The sequence below is a fragment of the Gavialis gangeticus genome, unplaced genomic scaffold (assembly GCF_001723915.1).
Source record: "Gavialis gangeticus isolate Ggan-Ray unplaced genomic scaffold, GavGan_comp1, whole genome shotgun sequence".
Classification (NCBI taxonomy): domain Eukaryota; kingdom Metazoa; phylum Chordata; order Crocodylia; family Gavialidae; genus Gavialis; species Gavialis gangeticus.
Window position 1 is genome coordinate 38,266,326 of NW_017729026.1, and position 19,104 is coordinate 38,285,429.

Here is a 19,104-nt window from a genome sequence, read left to right on the forward strand (position 1 = left end):
AAAAAAAAAAATCACTGCCATTTTGGGGCACAACTAGCCAAGTATGGTCCTTCCTTCTCATTGCCTGAAGAAACAGAGATTGTGGGTTTCTTGAACCAGTAAAAAACTCTCCCTGAGAGCTATAAGAAGTACTAAACTAAGTCTTGCCCTCCTGGATCTATTTTAGCAAACTGCACTTCTAAGGAGGATGTAACAAGATATGGGTAACTTAGCAAGGCAAGCAGTGTGTTACTCAGTTGCTGAAGTGGGTGAGGATATTCCCAAACAAGGTTTTGATCAGTATTTCCCCTACATTACCTAGCAACTAGTATCCTGCTCCTGTCTGTGTCCTTCCCTAACCACCTTGTGAATGTACTCTATGCCTTGTGCCCTCACCACATAGGTGACCTACTCTATCCACCCAGGTCTCAGTCTATTAAAATAGCTCTTGCTCCCATCCAGATAACTGTCTAGTTTTCTAAACAGAAACCAAGAGCTATGGTCAGTAGGATCCACTCTCACAAAAACCGGACTCCAAGGAGTCCATCTGCTGCAAGTTAAAACATTAAAAGTCTGTAACAGGATATGGTTATAGCACATTTCCCTCCGCCCCCTCTCCCTGGCCGCTGGTTGCACTGCAGCCACCTTCCTATTCCCACTCCCAGTTTGGCCTAGCCCTCTCCCCTACCATGCACTAATGTTCCCACTCCCAGTTTGGCCCAGCCCTCTCATCTGCCACACTTTTATGTTTAAGTTAATATATATTTTTGGGAGGCTGCCCTTAAAGAACCAGAGTTTGGCCTTTGGTACCTTGCTCCAGCCTGCTGATCATCAGGCTGCCAGTCTGCCCTGCCCAGTCATAGAATCATAGAAAATTAGGGCTGGAAGGAACCTCAGGAGACCATCTAGTCCAACCCTCTGCTTAAAGCAGGACAATCCCCAACTAGCTCATCCCCAGGCTTTGTCTAGCCTTAAAAACCTCCAAAGTCTACCACTTCTCTGGGTAACCTATTCCATTGTTTTACTACCCGCCTTGTGAGAAAGTTCTTCCTAATATCTAACCTAAACTTCCCTTGCTGCAACTTGAGATTGTTGCTTCTTGTGTGGTCATCTGCCACCACTGAGAATGGTCTAACTCCATCCTCTTTTGAAGCTCTCTTCAGATAGTTGAAAGCTGCTATTAAATCCCCTCTCAATCTTGTCTTCTCTAACCTAAATATGCCCAGTTCCTTCCACCTCTCCTTGTAAGTCACGTACCCCAACCCCCTCACCATTTGTGTTGCCCTCTGCTGCACTCTCTCCAATTTGTCCCCATCCTTTCTGTAGTGGGGGCCCAAAACTGAACACGGTACTCCAGATGTGGCCTCACCAGTGCTGAATAGAGGGGAATAATCACTTCTCTTGACCTGCTGGCAACACTCCTACCAAGGCAGCCCAGTATGCTGTTAGCCCTCTTGGCAACAAGGGCACACTGCTGGCTCATATTCAGCTTATTGTCAACTGTTATCCCCAGGTCATTTGCTGCAGAGCTACTGCTCAGCCAGTCAGTCTGTACCAATGCATGGGATTCTTCTGTCCTAAGTGCAGAACTTGCACTTGTTCTTGTTGAACCTCATAAGATTTCTTTTGGCCCAATCCTCCAATTTGTCTATGTCACTCTGAATCCTAGCCCTACTCTCCAGCATATCTACTGCTCCCATTCAGCTTGGTGTCATCAGCAAACTTGCTGAGAATGCACTCTATGCCATCTTCCAGGTTGTTGATGAAGATATTAAACAAAACTAGCCCCAGGACCAGCTCCTGGAGCACACCACTTGACACCAGCTGCCAATTAGACACTGAGCCATTGATTACTACTCTGAGCCCAATGCACCATCCAGGCTCTATCCACCTTACAGTCCATTCATCCAACCTGTGAGAAACTTATGGCAAAAACCTTACTAAAAAAAATATTTAAAAAAAGAATAAAAATCAAGGTTTACCATATGGTATACCATCCTGCACTTAGGATGAAGCAATTGTATGCACTAGTACAGGCTGGGGGCCGACTGGCTGGGCAGATGATCTGCAGAAAAGGACCTGGGTCTTACAGTGGACAATACACTGCATATAAGCTAGTGTCTCCTTGTTGCCAAGAAGACTAATAGCATACAGGGTTGCACTTGTAGGAGTGTTACCAGCAGGTCAAGGGAAGTGATTATTCCCCTGTATTCAGCATTGGCAAGGCCAAATCTGGGGTATTGTGTTCAATTTTCTGGTGCTCTCCCCACATCCACAGAGCCAGTCATCTCATCATACAAGGCAATCATACAAGGCCATGACTTGCCCTTGGTGAATCCATGCTGACTGTTCCTAATCACCTTCTTCTCCAAATGCTTAGAAATGGATTCCTTGAAGATCTGCTCCATGATTTTTCCAGGGACTGAGGTGAGGCTAACCAGTCTGTAGTTCCCTCGTTGCTGCTTTTTTCCTTTCTTAAATATGGGCACTATGTTCGCCCTTTTCCAATCATCCAGAACCTCTCCTGATCACCAGGAGTTCTCAAAGATGATGGCCAGAGGTTGTGCAATCACATCTGCCAACTCCCTTCACACCCTCGGGACTTAGATATATCCAGCTTTTCTAAATAGCCCCTAACCTGTTTTTTCACCACGGCTGGCTGCTCGCCTCCACACAAACTGTGGTGCCAGGTGCAGCAGTCTGGGAGCTGACCTTGCCTGTGAAGACTGAGGTGAAAAAGGCATTAAGCACTTCAGCATTTTCTGCATCCTCTATCACTAGGTTGCCTCCCCCATTCAGTAAGGGGAGGCAACACTTTCCCTGATCCTCCTCTCGCTACCTACATACTTGTAGAAACCCTTCTCGTTACTCTTCATGTCCCTTGCTAGCTTTCACTACTCCCTCATCCCTCTGTTCTAGGTCCCCAGCTCAGCCTCTGTAACAGCACCTTCTCTCAGGCACTCCTTCACGACCTCCATCTTCCTTTTAACCCACCCCAAACCCCACATTAAACAAACTCAAGACAGAAACAAATCATATAATGTCTCTCTCTGGATACAGTTCCCTTCAAAGTTCCTACATTGAGACGAGGCTGTGCCCTCAGCCCCAGTCTTCTATAGTCCTTGACTCCATCCTCTTCCAATCACCTGACCTTGCTGTCTGGAAACAGGACCCATGTGCTACCCCTTACCCCAGATCAGTAGCAAGTGTTGTCAGTCCTCTCATCAGCTGCTCAAAGCCTTGCAGATCCACTTTCTGCAAGCTGCTTTCTCCAACACTGCTTTCTCTTTTCTTCAGTGGCAGGGGTAGGGGACCCTGCGCTACAGTGTCTCACCCCAAGGTGAGACTTCAGAACAAAGTCTTGGATGCCTACTTATCTAACATAGTCCCCCTGCCACCCAGATCAGGTTGGCCTGCTTCCATCATCGGACAGATCCCACCTTTATTTGCACTTGCTTCCCCATACTTCCGGTATCTAAAAACATGTACTTTTATCACAGGTTTCTGAGTGTGCAGAAAGATGTAGAAAATCCAGATGTTATAGTAGGGAGCTACTAACCACTTTCCCCATTTACTTGGAGCAGGAGCCAAAGGCAGCATATTTAAATTGGATTAGCAGAAACTAGGAACAAAGCTGCCAGGCGTTCTCACACTTTATCTGTAAAGGAAGTCAGAGAATTCCTGGACTTAGAGGCTTATGATAGCTTTGTGTTCCCTGTCTTTTGCCAACATCAATGTATTTATGGTGCTTGGCTTGATGTTAGGCACCTTCATCCTACATATACCAAATACAAATGACTGCTGAGTTGTATATGGGAGGTAAGGTGGCAGGTGGAAGTCTACAATACTGTAAGTCTTTGAGACATCTGTTGTGGAATCATATGCTGAGGTAGGATTGTATGCACAATTCTTTTGGAGCTCAGCCATCTAAGCTATTATTTTTCTGTGCAGACCAGAACTGGGCATTTCAACCTCTGTGTGACAAGTATTCGTTTCTCAACTGCTTGAAAAAGTGCTGAACAGGGTAACTGGAGATACCATGGGGACATGACTTATCTTGCACCAATCAAAGAGGTGAGGGACCTTCAAGTTCACATTTAAAACCACTTCTGCATATTTTACTTTCCTGGGGATTATCATTTGCTCAGCGCTCTGCAGATGTGTATATGCAGTGCTCTGCATATAGTGTATATGGGCATACATGAACTTTGTAGCCTTTGCTCCGAGTGCAAGTGGATAATCTCTGTAGGCATTTTTACATGTGTCCAGATGTGGTGCCAAGTGCTTTTATTTAGTGAGCCATGCTAATTAAGTGCCCATGCATCATATGTATTGGCAGTGCAGTGCATCCGTGTGCTGAGAAAATGGCAGCAAAGCACTTTGAACTAAAGCACATTGAACCTGTTTTATTTCAAAGCACACCACCATGAGTGCACTGCACAGCTGATACAAGTAACATGCGAGGCTGCCAGACCATGTCAATTTATGTGTTCCAGCAGACTCGATTAATCAAGTCTGCTCCAATGCGCTGGATTTTAAGCATGTCAGAGCAGGCTCCCTGCATGTAAGTGCCCTGTCTGAATTACTGCTTCATGAGCAGTCTTATTTTATTCCAGCCTGATTGCAGATGCTGTTCCATCAGTTTGTACAAGCACTGAATCACCTTCTAATGAATGGTCCTTTTAATTTCAGGTACTTGCTTCCTCCCACCATCCTATCCTTATTTCCCATCTCTGTTTAACTCCAATTCCACACCCTGATACTATCTCAGAATCATTTGTTCCTTTGACTCCAAAACACTCCAGATAGTTCAACACAAAACACAGTAAAGATTGAGAGTTGTTCAGATACTATGGCAAAGTAGACCGTGTATGTACCCCAAAATGTGCATACCTAACCAAAATCATTCTAATGCTACAAGCCTGTGTGGATGCAGCTACACCAGTACAGAGCTACCTGTATCACTGCAGCTTACTCTCCTTCCCACACAGGTAAACCAATATTGTTTAAGGTAAACCAGTATCATTTAGAGGCTGGTCCCAATTAAAATGGGCATCCTGGAAATATACAGATGCAGGGTGCAGTCCAGTGGGAAGGTAGAGTGACACAGAGCAGCACAGCACTCTAGACAGGCACCTCTGCTGCCTGCCTACCCAGCACACCATGCTACCCTGCTCCTGCCTCTGCCTGCAGCAGCACCACTGACCACCAGTGTCCTGAATTTCCTATTCTCCCATAGGGTCACCCTAAATATAATCACTTTACCTGTTTAGCTATATCTGGGAGAGTGGTTGTTGAATGGGGAGAGGTAGTTAAAGTACAACTTTTTAAGGGAGAGAGAGAAGGAAAGGTTTATGCAGAATAGTACCCATATCATCTCTGAAACCTATGTGTGTTATAAGCCCCTCTATAACAAAGTGTCCAGTGAGCAATGAGGAAGCTTTCTGCAGTATCAGCTGTATTTGTGTGCTGAAAGAAGCTGGCATAAACTTATGAGTATAAGCCTGAGGTCAGTTAAACTACCTTTAAACAACTTTGACAGCATTATCTCCCCATGAATCAAGGTTAGAGAATTTACATGCACACACATATGCATTTTACATGTATACAGATTTTCCAAGAGCCATAAGGCATGTGTTAACATTTACTACAAATGAAGCTGTCTAAATTCCAGTCCCACTACTAATCACTGAATTCCACTTGAAAAAATAAAAAGTAGCAGCTACACTTGAACAGCCATGCTACATGCTGAGAAGTGTTTCATTTCAATTGTTAAACTACTTTTTGACAGAATTGAATCTAAATGAAGGCAGTAACACAAAGGCAGGGATTTAAAGTACATTTTTACTTGGGAACTCTAAAATGGCATCATGGGGGCTCACAATATTTTGTGTCTCCCAAGGATTCCAAATCAAATTTGCACAAGCCACAAATAAAAAGAGGCTCTCTTCCACAAGTGCCAGGCCACACAAATTCACGTAGAACCTGAGTGTCATGCTGTGTTATTTCCAGTTCATACATCCAACTGCACTGACCCAACTGAGGCAAATTATATGTAGATGTGCACCTTTCTACTAATTAAATTTAATATGTAAATGATAGGCACTATAAACATGGACCCCAACAATGCCATTTTTTTTCAAAATATAAAATCTCTAATCAGAATAGGAACACCCCGTATATTGTTGATGGGAGTATCAACAACATACCAGGTATACCTATTCTGATAGACTAGGAAAAAATAGTGACAAAATGAAAGGAGAAAGAAATCGGAAGATTAAAATGATAAAAAATAGAAAAAAAAAATAAAGATGGGGCAGAGAGAGTTATAAAAAACAGATAGAATATTCCTGTGCATAGGTGAGGCAATGATTTGGGTATCATGTTACACCTTCCTTTTAGGGCAGTGCCCATCTCACAGAGACTCTGGCTTGCTATCCTTCTGGCCTCACACACATCCCTTCCTTGGCTGCTGGGCCAGCTTCAGCAGTACAGTTGGAAAGTACTCTTAGCTTTGCCTAATCAAAACTCATGAATAACTTGTGCCTCCTGAAGCAGGGGAGCACAGCGACCACCCACAGACAGCTTCAGCAATGCCAGCAGCAAGAGAGGGCAGAGAGGGGACCACCCACAGGCCGTTGTGGTGGTGTTGGCGGTGGGGGAGGGTGGGGCAGCAAGTGGTGACTGCCCGGAGACATCGGCAGCAGCCAATCTCAAGGGGGGCATGTGCCCCCCCCCGTACCCTCTCCTATGCATCACCTATACCACGACTGGGTGTTTATGGCACTTTGCTAAAAAGTGGGAAATGTGGGTTCAAACCTTCTTTGGCTGAAGAGAGGATATAACCAAATTCTCCTACTATCTACCCAGGCAAATATCCAGATTGCTAAGACAGAAGGCAGACGTTCTCCTCCTGCTTCTGTGCTGCTTCTGCTTTCCCAGACAGAATAGGATGGCTATAGAGCATAAATGGCTGTTCTGGACTTCCCTCTGCACATGCTCAGAAGGATCAGTCTTGTGGGAGAGGAGCTCTTGTGAAAATTGGTTACTCATTTCAGGTGCTAATTTGTGAAAATTCTAACTCTGAAAAGCAGGTAATAAAAGATTACCTAAGGAGTAGTCCATTAGGACCAGAGAACTCCTTGCATCCTGTTGTGAAGCTGGACTCTAGAAGACTTGCTGTAAGGTCTCCAAGTTCCCTATTTTAGAGGATTTCTCTGAGAAAAGTATTTGCAAGTTAGTTCAATGTTGGAAATACTCTATCATGTGGATTCTTTTTAGCTTCACAAAATAAACACAGGAAAGAAAAGATTCCATTTACTAGGTGTGTAAATGTGATTCAGTTCCACCCTGCCCGAGTCCTTGAAACAAACATTAAAATTCAAAAGTGCATGGATTCTCCTCCTTGTCACTTAATCTTCAAGGTTAGCTGACAGTGCATTACAAAAGTAGATGTGTTAACAGATTTCCAGGGGCTTGGGAAGAGTGGAACTGCAGTATTAGTGGTGTTTCATTTTGATTGTGGAAAAATGTGAATTTTGGGTTACTTTTTTTAACTTGAAAATTGGGGATTTTTTTTTTTTTTTTTTTTTTAATCAGAGAAAACTAGGACCCCTGCTGCTGACAGATCTGACGTGACAAATTAACCATAGGGAACACAAGTTCCCTAACATGCTCTTAAGTAGAATGCCTTCATCTGATAGCTCATTTGAGAAGGATTAATTTTTTGCACTACCGGTCACTTTTAAAGTGCTCTGCAGCTGTGCATGTGTGTCACAGCATGGCTGTAGAGCACTTTCAGGGGGCTGATTGTTTGCAAAATGTAACTTCTGTCTGTGTCCTTGATGGTTCAAATATTATTGGATATATATTTCAGTTGTGACTTACAGAAGTGAGCACCAGTGCAATACCACACAGTAAGAAAAGAGCAAGAGGGTATTTCATGTACATAGTTATCATTTACCATATTTCTTGAACATATTTACAAAAAACTCATGTGGGGTATGTACAGGCATTACATTCAGATCAACCGAACCAGAGTTTGGACAATCTCAATGTCCAATCATGCAGGCATCTGGCAGACTTAAATTGCCCCCCAAAATGGCATGCCTGATTTAAGTTCACAGCTCCTGGAGTTACAGCTACATGCACTGCTCCCAGTCTACAATTATGCAGCTTAATATAGGTTACGTGAATGTACACCAAATGCATTAAATCACTGTCTGCACCCATGGTTATATTGTTACACACTCCAACAGGGGAGAAAACCTAGTCCTATGTCATCTCTCAACTTGACAGATGGTAGTTAGGGACAGGGACAGGAAATACCTAGGTATCATTTCACTAGATCAATACATTTGTCTATAAATTAATATCTATATTTTCAGTTTCCTTTTTTAAAGTTACAAAAATATCAAAGTAATGAGAAAATGTCTCTGCTGTTTTTTAGAGATTTGATTTAGCAATCTTGTTTATCAGATTAAGATTTAGGATATAATCTGTTTCAAGGCAACAGAAAATAAAAATAAAAATAAGAAACAAAAACAAAAAAACAAAACAAAAAAAAAAACACACCTCACCACATGTGTAAGTGTATAGTTTAAAATGTTGCAATAATTGAATCCCCATGGCCTAAAAAAATATCACTTAGCAGCCTACACAATACGAGAGGCTAAAAGCTTTTAATTAGACACATACTCCATAGGGGTGAAAATATCATTTAAAAAGCTCAGGACTGAAGTTGCATTGTTAGTTTTGTATTTTTACACAATGACATTACAATTAGCCAAAATTAATTTAACTGCTTATTCAGTAGCCTCCAATAGAAGTGCAAAAGCAAACTGACTCCTGGTTATTGTAAAGAATTTCTGATGTCAGGAATTGGCAAAATATTTGTCTAGGTTAAAACATGACCAGGTACAGCAATAGTAGTGTGTACATTTTTGTGTAATCACAAATAGTTAAAAAAAAAAAAATCAATGTGGTCAGGACATGCCATCCAAACCTTCTATATAAATTCAGCTTGCTTCTATGTTTAACTTCTGAATTAAGTACAGCAGTACCTAACTTGGAGAAACCAGCCACTTGCTTTCAGAAGAGTCTAAGTTACAAGAATATTTGGCCTTATATTAAGCAAACAACATTTTTCCCTGTGTATACAATCTAATTATTGTAGGGTCATCTTAAATCCACGCCCTCTGCTCTCCGCTCACCCCCAGTAGCAGTGGGAGAGACAGTAGTGGGTAAGCAGTGGGGGAGCCAAGCAGCCTGACCCTTGCCCCCTGCTGCCCGTCTGCCCCACCACTTGACCCTTGTTGCATGACCCCCTGATGCCCCAGCACCTGCCCCGCTGTGGTGCCTGTTCCTCCTGCTACTTGTTCTCCATGCCTGCATCTTTTGGCACTTGCCACTGGTGCACCTGCCTTCCCTGCTGCCTGCCACCTCTGCCCCCCCTGCTGCCACCTCCTCTGCCTCCACTCCCCCCCGCCTGCCCTTCCAGTTACCCCTTGCAGTCTGTTTTCCTGCTGCCTTTCCTATGACTTACTTTCTGGCTTGAGCTCTGGCCTCTTTCCAACCCAACACACAGAGCATGTGGGTGCTCTGTGTTGCAGTGGTGGCAGCTCCATCTGATCCCCAGAGCTGGAGCCTGGGCTAAAGCTGCTGCCACTGATGCTGCTGCTACAGTGCCAGACTGGGGAGAAAGCAAGCACTGGAGCCAAAAAGGTAAATGGGGAGGGGAAGAGAGAGATAGATGGCAGCAGGAGAAAGGAGACAGAAGCAGTGGCAGATGCGAGGAGCACTGTGTTGGGCAGCAGCTGCAGGTCTGACCCTGACCCTAGGTCAGGGCTGGAGCCTGAGCTGCAGCAGCCACCTGCTCCCTGAGGCCTTGCACTCAAATCCAAGATGAGGGGCTTTTTTCCTCCATGCTAAATGTTGTGGGGAGGGAAATCCTTGTGTTGGATTTGAATAAATACTGCATGTACTTTCAAGCTAAAAAAAGTTCTCTTTTAAATTAAATATCAACAGCAAAGAAAAAAAATAAAGTCTCTATCAGGGAACACAGCGGTCCACTTCAGCATTTGGCAGTGTCAGAAGAATAAAACGCCTTTTATTTCTGCAGATAGTACATGTTCTCTAAAATATCATAACTATGCATATTACAGAGAGCAACTGGCAGATTATAGCAAAACTCCTATTGAGATCAATGAAACAAGGATTTTACCCTTAGCCTGTAACAAAAGCAAATCTGATCTCCTGTGCAGCATCTTTTCTTAGTTTCACCTTCCAAGTTTTGCTTGAAGGGGAGTCTAACATGATTGACTGTTGTGTGTCAGACCTAGAGATTCATAGTTCAGATGATGTAAAACTGGCTTATGCATAGTTTTGCACCCAAGATCTCAGGGAGGGCCTGCTCCTCCTCCTGTTTCCCTTGAAGCCAATGTGTGCTTGGACCGTGCAATGAATACAACCTTGAACCACTATATTCTAAAAAAGATATAAAAATAGAAGTACAAGTAGAATTTAAGATTTTCATAAGAGTCAGAAGTAAAACTAACCAATCAAAAAAATTTTTTTTTTAGTTTTATAATGTCTTAGATCCATATGATAATCTTTTCACTTCATTTTTTACTCAAAGCTTCCATTAGACATTTTGTTCCAGTAAATACTGCAAGACTTGGTCCTTAGAGAGGTGGTAAGTCTTAACCTCTCTTTTTTTATGTAGCCTCTCTCTTCACTTTGAATTATTTGAGCACCATTTTTAGTATGAAGTTAAAAAAGCAATAAGCATTCAGAAATTATACTGCACTATAAAAACATACAAATGGATTTAAGTAATGCATCCTGAGGATAGTGAGTCATACCAAGCTACACTGTGATTTACACTAAAATGCTTGCTTGTAGAAAAAAATATATTAAAAAATATGACAGGTTGATTTCTCTTTCATTCATTCTGGACATGTTTTAAAGTGCTGGATTGGGACAATCTTTTGCATAAGAGCACACAATATATTACTGAATATATCAAACAGGGAATTAGAAGCCATAGCACTCATCAGTTCCCTTGCCAGTAGACCAGCTTAAGACTAATCTGGAGAAGGTTTCCACACAGTCCAAAAGCCACTGTTTTCTTTGTCTCTGCCACCAACACCAATAAATCACAATGCCAGTGTATGAGCCAGAGGCTTAGGGTCAGATTCTGTTGCACTTAAGTGGACTTAGGCATGTAGATACAATTCTATCCCACCTCGTTCAAGTACCAGAAATCCATTAATACTGCATCATCTTACCCTTGGGACTAACTCATAAAAAAGTAGCAAGGAGGAGACGAACCCATGAACCTTTTCAGGAACTGTTTTTCAAAAATTCAAGTAGGGTGGAACAGAATTGCATTTAGGCATCTCCATTATCTTACAAGCCTAATAGGTGAAACAGAATGTGGCCCAAACAGTCCAAGCCCCATTGAAGTCAATGAAGGTCTCTCAAAGAGCTGTGGATAAGCTGCCTGCCCACGTTCATTAAGAGTACCAGATATATAGCAAATGACAACTTTCAGACGATATTTGATTTGCAGAAAGCTTTACACCAAAATGTGCCCATGGCTTCTATAGTACTGGTTATTTTGATAAACTCCAAAGCCATACTGCAGCAGAAGCCGTTTCTTTTTAAAGCACTTTTCCTCTTATTTATTACTACTTTAACTTCAGATAGGTTTACCTCCTTACCTGGGCAAATGTCCCAATTTTTATTTCCAGAAGCATTCATTCAGATTCACAAAGCAACTCACTGCTGACACAGTCGTACCATGTTTATATTCGATTTCTGCAAACATTTAAGCAGTTGAATTTCACTTACATAAATGCTTATAGGACCTGATCCAATTCCCATTAAAGTCAGTGGGAGTCCTTTAGCTTACTTTAGAGGGAGTTGGATCAGTCACACAAAGATCTAATTCAAAGCTTATACACTAAGTTATCAATACCAGAAGTGATGCATTACATGTGGGATATGACAAGTCTAGTCAGCAAGAGGACAGGATTACCCAAACACCACTTGGAGCTATGCTGCAGGGGAAATTAAGCAGACAATAAACAAACAATATTCCTTACTGTGTGGACTGTTTATATGCCAACAGCCAGAGCCAGCCTTAGGGGTGGGTGAGGGTGGGTGACATGAGAAGAGGCCACCGTGATCAGGGGGGCACCACACACACACACTCCCCATGCTCACAGCAGCAGTACTGTCCCTCCACCCTGCCCCACCCCACTCAGTCCCTACCCCAGGCAGAAGGAGCGGTGCCCAGTCCAGCCTACCCCCTGCCTCCAGCTGCTGCTCAAGATGAGGGCAGGGCACATTCAGGCAGGGTGGCACCTGCTCTAGTCCTCTCATCTTGCTCCCACACAGCTGGAACAGTGCCTGCCTGCCTACCTGTCACACTGACACTTCATCTTCCCAGTGGACTGTCCCCCGTGTTGGATTAAAAATGGCATTTAAAGGCCTATTTTTGGGGGGGGAAATTGGCTTACAGGTATAGATATATGCATTATAAGGGTTCAAGATGGGCAGCAGGGGTTAAATGGATTTTTAAAGCACTTGGGAGACATACACACAGCTTCTCATGGCCCTGAAAAACAGTTGGGCTGTCTAGCACAACAAGGCCAACGAATGGACACACGGCCTGAGAATGAAGGGGGGGCATGCCATAACACAAGATCACAGCCTTCAAGGCAGACAGGTTGTCTAACACAACAAGGACACAGCCTGGGAACCAAAGAAGTATGTACTATACTGTCCCATAACACAAGATAAGTGACTCCAGCAAGCAGGCCCCAGAGCAGCAAGGGGAGGCTGGGTCCCAGTTTTGGAGGAACAGACCAAATTAGGAGAAAGCTACGTGGACACGTGACCACAAAGAAACAAACAAACAATGAACCAGAAATAATCACGGATGAAGAGTCTTCAGGAGTCATCAAGGGGCGGAAGGAGAATACAAAAGTAGAGACATGAGATTAACAAAGGGTCCCTCTCTTTCTCTTGTCTGTCTCTCCCATGTGCCCCCCCCCCCCACACACACACACCCTTTGTCCCGTCCCTCCTTGTCATCCTCCTCCTTCTCTTCCTTAAGAGGGATTACCACCCCCATCCCCCAGGAAGGGTCCCCGAGGCCACCATGGCCTGAGGGCATACCAGCAGCCTGCATCCTGACCAGATGTACTATGACTCTGATGACAACTCTAGGATTGGCAGATATAGAATTGTTTGATTGTTTGTATTGTTGCTTTTTGTTATCACTCTGGATCAATACATTTGCCTATTATCAACTGGCAGGTGTTGTGGTTGCTCTGAAGGTTGTGCTTGCCCAGAACAAAAGGTATATGTGCTGGGTCCAAATCCAGCATCAACACTCTGCAGCCCTGTGCACCTGCCTCTGCCTGCAGTGGTGCAGCTGACTTGGGGCAGGGAGAGGGCAGGCACCAAAATACAGGTTCATCCATGGCTCCGTTTTCCCTAAGGCTGGCTCTGCCAACAAGTATGGTGAAGATATAAAAAGCCAGAGGCCCAGACTATTCTGTCTGCCATTGTGGTCCAGAATGGAGCTTGGAAAGTGCCTAAATGCCTTCTAAGTTCCTGGAGTAGTCAAAGGTGACAGAAGGCCAGGGATAATGGGGCTTATCCCCCCACAAACTAATTTTACAGCTGCTGGCAACAGCAGCAGCATCATGGCACTGCCATCCCACAGCACTGGGCACCACTGCCATGCCACGCCCCACCGCCGCAGCACTGTGCCCAACACCTCTGCCAGACACTCCTCCATTGCCAGTGGGCACCAGCCCTGCAACATCCCTCAGCCCCCATAAATAACATTTTCTCCCGTCACTACAAGTAGTGGCCCAATTTATCAGGTACCAGCAAAGACCACCTAAGGCACTGACAGTATTTTTTTCCATCCATGTTACTCAAAATCCACTTCTGCTACCATTAGTACCACCTACCTTTTGGGTAATAGCTAGGAAGTTGGAAACTGGGGTTCTAGAAACCCAGCAGCCTAAGGGAATTCAAAGCTACATTAACTACTTCTCAGGAAAGTACCCTAACCATAAGGTTAGAGAAGAGTCTGGGAGGAGAAGTCTTCACCTTTCCTGTTGAAGCAGATGCTGTGCAGCAAGGAATGCAAGAGTCATAGGAACAGAAAAGAAACAAGCAAGAGACAGCTTACTGTTGTGTCACAACTGTGATGATAATACCCTGAAAAGGGAGAAGCCTGGTTCTAGTCATGACTGCTAAGCTGTGGTGGGGTTGGGGTGATGATGTAGATGTGATGGTCCAGGAAAAGTGCAAGAGGCAAGGTTTTTTGTGAGTGATATCCCTCCCAACCATATCACTGGTCCAATAAAAGATAATCACCTATAAAAATCCATGACCGCCAAGGTTATTTATATTTTTTAATTATTAATATAACAGTCCTGGGAGCTGAATTCCATGAACAGTCCTGGGATAACCCCATCAAAGTGTCCTTAACAGACACTTAGACTTCCTAATGCGTACTAACTTGCTGGTCCCATGATTCTTGTATTCTTTTCTGTTCAATGACCCAGCTGTAACAAGAGAGGAGAGTATCCCAAGAAACGCTTTTCTTCAGCTTTTTGGTTAGGACATTCTCTTGGGAGGTGGATTTGAAACTCTCAGTCTAAAGAGGGTCAGTTACCCAGGTTTCTCAGTTCCCGAGTAAGTGCTATAATCAGGAGGCTATTGTGCGCAAGGGCAGTGGTGGCATTAGTTGTGCTTTCAAATGAATAACCTTGTGTGCTGCACTTTATACTGAACTCAGTGTGATACCAGTGTGTGTGTCCTGACCACTTAGGTAGCTACCTCTGGGTGCTCTGAGTATCAAGTTGATAGAAGTAATGCCAACGTTCCAAGAGGGACAGAAATAAAGAAATGCTCCTGTGCCTGGCTTTCGTACTGGTTATTTTAAGGCATGCACCTGTTCAGGATCTACATGCTTGGATCACCATTTGGCAACACTAATTTTTCTATTGGTTATAGAGAGGTCCTGGCACCTAATTTTGTCTATTTACATCAAGATGCTATGGAAAAATGTCTAGTCTCTGGTGTCCTGAAACCTAAATTGAAGACCTATGCAAACAGTCATGCTCTTGCCCAAAATCATAGATAGCACACACATTCCACTAGTTATGTTATTCTGCATATGGTGTCTGAGACGTGCTTTAACATAACAGTGCCAGTGTTTCACCAGAATTCCTCAGAGGCACTGAGTCAGACTACAATCTGATTGGACATGCACAACTAGGATTGAATGTACAAGTGATATGCACTGAATTTAAACTCTGCACACGGGCAATAAATCTTGCACTGGCTTAATTTTCATAGCAATAATTCCTCAGATAATGCCTGACTGAGCCAGCAAGGCAAACAGTTCTAAAATTCCCTAATACTGATTCACAGATACCTCTCTAAAAGCTGCTACTTCTCCCCAAGAGATTCAATGCTCCACTACTTTCATCAAACCCACCCCCTGCCAGCAAGAGTTACTCTCATCCAGTCACAACAGGATGGAGAAATCTGTCACCATGTAAGATTAACCTGGCAGGTTAACCCAGAAGAATATATTAAGTATTAGATTCCCCTGAAGCCATAATGAAGTTCCAAATAAGAATTAGAGAAGAAACGACAGTTGGAGGGTACACACTACAGAACTGGTTGCTTCTATTTTGCTTCCCTGAAGTTATTAAGGGGACCTGAGTCTAGATTCAAAAAAGAGATGAACTAAGTCCAATTTTAGATGTCTAAGGGTGTAGGACTTTAAACATCCTTTTCCAGCTAAAATAAGTACTGTACCTACATTTTCACTAGTAAAGGTCCCTTGCTACATCAAGTTCTTCTGGACACGGCCAAAACTACATCAGTCTTGTCATTGAAAACCAGGCATTCCCATTCCTATTTGCCCTGAAGGTCTTGCAGACCAATACATATCTACCAGATCAGGCTCCATGCAAGCATAGCAGCTTCAACCATTGAGTTCATTTATAAACAAGGCTGGAAAATATGACTGTGACTGTTATATTGGTACATCTCTTTCAGCTTTGGACTCCCAGAGTTATGGTAATTAACACTCACGCCACTTTTCTGCCACCGTATTTCCAGGCCTGTAGAAAACTTTGTGAGATATGTGAATGTGCTGAATCTGCACAGGTAAATCTAAAGTTATTTTGTTGAATCTGCTAATGGCAATGAATGTAGAGTTTTTCTTTATGTTTACAATATATTCTGTGCTTACCAGTCCCACAGCACTCTTTCCCCCACTGAAATAAATTATTAGAGTAATTTATTTAGAAGTGCTCTGGAGAAACATAGCAAATGGTAACAAGGATGGAATCCTATGAGTTGGACATGTATTAAATCAAGCTGAAAAAGATGTTTTAAGTATGAGTACTTAAAATCTGTTGGAACTCAAAATGGCTACCTATAATGAAACAATCAGAGCTTATGATGACACCCTGGAAGTATTACCTATATATAGAAAAGCCAAAACAGGTTGGGTTTTTTTAAGTAAATGAGATTTTACCATAAAAAAAACTATATAGCTACATTAGTTAGCTTAATGAGAAGCAAAACATATAGTTTACTATATAGCCTGCTCACCCCAGAAAAGCCAGCAAGCAAAGCCTTTAAAAAAGTGACCCTTTAAAATGAAAATTGTCCGGGAGCATCTGGCACCTAAGCCATTGTGTAGTGCAGAGAAATTCATATTTCATAACAGAAATCAACTTGAAGGTGAATCTATTACTTTTTTATGAGACACTTGCAGAAATTGTCAGAACACTGGGATTTTAAGGATGGACTTAATGAGGGCCTGGCAGACATTTGTGTATGAGCTACTTAATAAGGCCATACAAAGGAAGGTCTTAACAAAGGAAAACCTTATCTTTAAACATGCTGCTGAGATTGGATTGAAATTGAGCTATGGAAGAATGCAGAAAACCATGAGGCTCTATGGAAAATCTTATTGAAGCTTGGCTGCCCAGAGAATTTTATTACCATTTTAAGACCCCCTTCATGACCAGATAACTGCCTCCCTCCTATGCAGTGGCTCCACTACAGAGCCCTTTGCCATTCAAACTGGCATCAGGCGAGGTTGTATGATTGCACCAATTCTGTTTTCCATCTTTCTTGAGGGCATCAAGATGCTCATCCATGACCATCTGCCACATGGCACAGGCATCAAGTACAGAATGGATGGGAACCTTTGCCATCTTTCCTGCCTCTATGCAAAAACTAAAGTTATATTGGCCTCAGCTGTGGAACTTCAGTATGCCAATGATTGTGCTATCATAGCACATACTAAGAAGGACCTAAAAATCACCCTTAACTGCTTCTCTCAAGCATACCTGTGCCTGGGACTGACCCTTAGCATTGGAAAAACAAAGGTGCTTCATCAGCCTGCTCTAGGAAAGATCCTCATTGATGGACAGAAGCTGGAGTATATTGAATACTTTGCATACCCCAGCAGCCATCTCTCAAAGAAAGCCAGCATCAATGAGGAGATCCAGCAAAGGATCCAACATGCCAGCTCTGCCTTTGGAAGACTGTATTGTTGTCTGTTCAACAGTTACAACATCAGGACTCAAACCAAATTCCTATGTAGTAAGCCCAACTCTTCTCTACAGCTGTGAAGCTTGAATGACCTACAAGGACCACCTGAAAAGCTTGAAATGCCTTCAGCAGCTCTACCTCCAAAAGATGCTTGGCATAAAGGGACAGGATCATTGCACAAATGCCAGTCTCCTCATACGATCTTGTCGGAATAATGGATACCTGGTGGTATTTGAAGACTTGTGGTGCTTGGGAGAGGTCCTGGAAGACTGGAAAAGGGTCAATGTGGTGCCAATCTTTAAGAAGGGGAGAAGGGAGGATACAGGAAACTATAGGCCAGTCAGTTTGACCTTGATACTGGGTTAAATTTTGGAAAAAATTATCAAGAAATCCATTCATGACAGACTGGCAGAACACATGATGCTGAAGGATAGCCTACATAGTTTCATTGCATCCAGGTCATGTCTGACAACCTCATCTCCTTCTACAATAAAGTCATGAACTGTTTAGATGTGGGAGACACAGATGATGTCACATACTTGGATTTTAAAGAGACTTTCGATATGGTCTCCCATGACACTCATAAAAAAACTGGGGGATTGTGGCCTGACAGAGTCCATGGTCAGGTGGGTTGGGACTTGGCTAAAGAGTTGAACCCAGAGAGTGTTAGTGGATGTGGTGGGAGGTGGCCAGTGGTGTCTTGCAGGGTTTGGTTCTTGGCCCTGTGTTGTTCAACATCTTTATCAACAGTTTAGATGAGGATGTGAAAAGCATGCTGACCACATTCATGGATGATACTAAGTTATGGGGAAAAGTGGTCATGCAAGTGGATAGGATGCAAATTCAGGCAGACCTGGACAAGTTGGAAAGATGGGCAGAGCAGAACCGGATTTAGTTCAATAAGGATAAATGCAGAGTGCTTCATCTGGGGAAAAGTAACCATCGACATGAATATAGGTTAGAAGGAGATATCCTGGACATCATGATGGCTGAAAGGGACCTCAGGGTGATGGTTCACAGAATGAACATGAACCACCAGTGTGATGCTGTACTCAACAGAACTAATAGCATACTTGGATACATTAGCCAATGCATCCTGAGCAGGGCAAAGAAAGTGATACTTCCTCTCTACTCGGCACTGGTGAGACCCCAGCTGAAGCACTGTGTCCAGTTCTGGGTATTGCACTTCAAAAAGATGTGGAGAGTCTTGAAAGGGTCCAACGAAGGGCCACAAGAATGGTTAGGGGCCTGGAGAACAAACCTTATGAGGAAAGACTAAGGGATCTGGGACTGTTCAGCCTGGAAAAGAAGATTGAGGGGGACTTGGTGGCCATCTATAAGTATGTAATAAGAATGGAAATAAGAATGAATTAATTATTAAATATGCAATGGACAAGTTAGTGAAGGCAGCAGCATGGTGTGTGCTATCAGTGTGGAAAAGGGTTTCACACTATCTAATTGCTGATTTAACGAACTTTTTTGCCAAAGTTGTAGTAAAAAAAAAAAAAAAAA